Genomic DNA, 3,353 nt, shown 5'->3' with positions numbered 1-3,353 from the left:
CAATACTGTTTAAACCAGTTACTATAAGCCATCAGCAACTAAAGCTATGCCATCACGCCTGGACTTGAACTAATGTTAAACAATTATCATGCAAGTGATGACATCGTATTTGGCACTGGTAGTACGCAGAACAGTGATGGGTTTAAGAAATCAGGATTCTCACGAATGATTTTCGAAACGAAAATTGAAACTATAGTTTGGAATAAACACCTATTGACCTTCGTAATCTTTCACCTTGTTGGTGATAGCTAATCAGGGGGTGATTGAGTGAGTTTAGTTGTACGCTATTTTAGCAATATTCAAGCAATATCACGGGGAAGGGGGGACACTTAAATGGGCTTCACACGCTGTACCCATGTGGAAATCGAATCCGGGCCTTCGGCGTGACGAGCGAACGCTTTAATCATTAGGCTACCCCACCGCCCGCTGAAACCATAACTGAACATAAAACTCACAAAGGATGAACCACTGCATGATACATATATTTTTGGTCTACTAAAAGATGATATTTCGAAGCGTTTCAATATTAATTCGTTTGACCAGCCTTCTCTTGACCAAATATCAGATGACCATTTAGGGGAGCATGCTTCCATTTCGACCCGAAGACCTAGATGTTCATGTGCTGTGGCTGGAGAAAGGGCTGATGGTGTTGCTGTTAGTGTCGACATAGGAATAATACATGTGTTCACTGGCTGAAACTCGAATATGATAAGTTAATTCGTTCTTGGACCTATCCCATTGAGCCACCACCATCTATCCCATGCACGATCTTATGTTTAAACGGTCGATGCCTCTCCAAGACGAATCTGGATTCGCTATGAGGCAGTACACGTGACCATATTCCATTCTCCCAGGGCGGACGTTGTTTGCGCCACTGGTGCCAATGTAACTTGGTATTTCTCCTGACCGTCTTGCACAAAGCAGCGCCACATGAAGTCGACTATACCAAGCCAGAATCATATGTTCCTGAAGTCTGTCATTTCGCATTGTCCAGAAGGTTGTTCAGATCAGAAATGCACCAGCAACTCTTGTAGATGAATGTTCCCCGATATACACGTCTTGGAGAGGATATCTGTGTTAAGTTTAGTTGTCAGTAATGACCTTATCTTATCATAGTACATATTTTTAGATTACATCATTCACGTGTGCTTATATTTACGGGTATTGAATATCCCCTATTGTTTCAGTTTCCATGACATATTTTGAAGTGTTCAGTTATTTTACATTTATGTCCTCCGCAAACGTAATGAATTGACATCAGCGGTAGACTATCGATCGTAGAGTAAGACAGCAACATTTTAAATAGACAAATATATATTTTTGTTACATTACAAATTCTGTCCACGTAGTCAGCCTTGCATCACATACTAAGTTAGGGATATTAAAGAAAAAGGTGTCACAACTATTGATATTTTCCATCGTTAATGTTGTACATAGTTTAACAGTGTAACAAGGACATCAGGCCGTGATGTGCGTTAGTAGTTGAACGTCAGATGCGTATAGGTTTCGTTAGATGATTGTCCAAAACGCCTATTGCCCATCACATTTTTTACCATCAAAAGTCAACTTATAATTTATTGCGTGAATCTGTTCTGTTCTCACGAAAATTCAGAAATTGACAAGGCATACCCCTAATCAAGTGTCAGTCCATCCCATTTTGTGCTAAGTGAGTTGCGAGTGGTCGGTCAGTAGTTGTTGGCGGTTACCTCTGCACCATCCAAGGATATCCCAGACATGGATGAGTACTGGTCACGTTCAGATGATTATGTTCTTGGTCACCCAAAAATACAAACGACGTCGTCGTCGGGGCGAAAATAGGACCAAGTGGGCCTCCAGTATGTTGTCAAACGGCTCCATGACACGTCCGTGACTGACTGACTGAGTTTGGTTTTACGCCGCTTTTAGCAATATTCCAGCAACATCACGGCGGGGGACACCAGAAATGGGCTTCACACATAGTGCCCATGTGGGGATTCGAACCCGGGTCTTCGGCGTGACGAGCCAACGCTTTAACCATTAGGCTATCCCACCGCCCCCACGTCCGTGAATACCATGTGAGCCAGTTTCAGTGATTTCACCCCACACCATTAATGAGCCACGCGTCACGAACATTCGGTCCACCGTCAACGCATGGACACGCTCATTCCGTCTCTCACATATTCATTTGGAAGGAAGTTCATTGTAAACGTTGCTTCTTCTGAAACCATTATGTTGCTCAAAGACGATTGGTCCATCTTCACCGCTCATGCAGTAATGTGACGGCTTATCAATCGTTGAAGTACACGTGGATGTCAGACATGCAGTTTCCACCAGTGTAGCCGATCACGAATCGCCTGGTCTCTAAATGTGGCTCTGTGAAGCTCATATCCAGTTTGAGAGGCACTTTGACCACGTTTCCGGGACACAGTTGTTCTGATGAAACCGCCTTGTGCCTCAGGTGTCGCCCTTGGTCAACCAGATCGAGGTCTGTCAGCAACGGGTTTTTTTGTCTGTAGTGACTGTGATCTGCTCATGACTGTGAAAGGTTAGAAGATCGTATCACTATGCCCTGTCTTGTTCCAACTTCCAACATGCCAATTACACATTATCGTCCCCGCCGCATGTTAAAACGTCAAATATATACTTTAGAACATTACAAGAACAATTTTTCAGTTTGGTCTTTATCACGGGAGGGGCGATGGGGTAGCCTAGTGGTTAAAGCGTTCGCGCGTCACGCCGAAGACCCGGGTTCGAATCCGCACATGGGTACATTGTGTGAAGCTCATTTCTGGTGTCCCCCACCGTTAAATTGCTGGAATATTGCTAAAAGCAGCGTAAAACCAAACTCACTCACTCACTCACTCACTCTTTATCACGGGAATGTGTAGCAACACACTGATACGTTTCACAATAAATTTAGAATTTTACCCCGACCATGTTTATGTTCATTAACGTTGCGAATGGAAGTCATTTTCTATATCCATATACAGTCATACAACTTGGTTCCCAAATGGAACATCACTTACTTTTTCCTAATAGTTTATGGCCGTTATTCAAATAAAAATAAATTTGTATGCTGGCACAAGGCGTTCACGACTGAATGAATATATAACACAAAATACAGTTTGTGCAAAAGGTTGTCAACTCACGCATGCACGTCATGGGAGTCCAAGTTCCATCTGGATTACATGTCATATTTCCACATGGTATGTAGCCAACAAGGCAATCCAAGGTCAAGGTCTGGTTTACCAACGTGACGTGTTTGATAGATGAATCAATATCATTGGCATATTCTACTGTAGGTGGATCCGTGCAGTCTGTAATGTATCAATATTGAACTAGTGTAATTGACATGTGTATGGCGATTGAAATTA

The sequence above is a fragment of the Haliotis rubra genome, unplaced genomic scaffold (genome assembly GCF_003918875.1).
Source record: "Haliotis rubra isolate DU_JTF1 unplaced genomic scaffold, ASM391887v1 Scf870, whole genome shotgun sequence".
In the NCBI taxonomy this organism is placed as follows: domain Eukaryota; kingdom Metazoa; phylum Mollusca; class Gastropoda; order Lepetellida; family Haliotidae; genus Haliotis; species Haliotis rubra.
Note: the sequence above shows the minus strand (reverse complement) of the source record.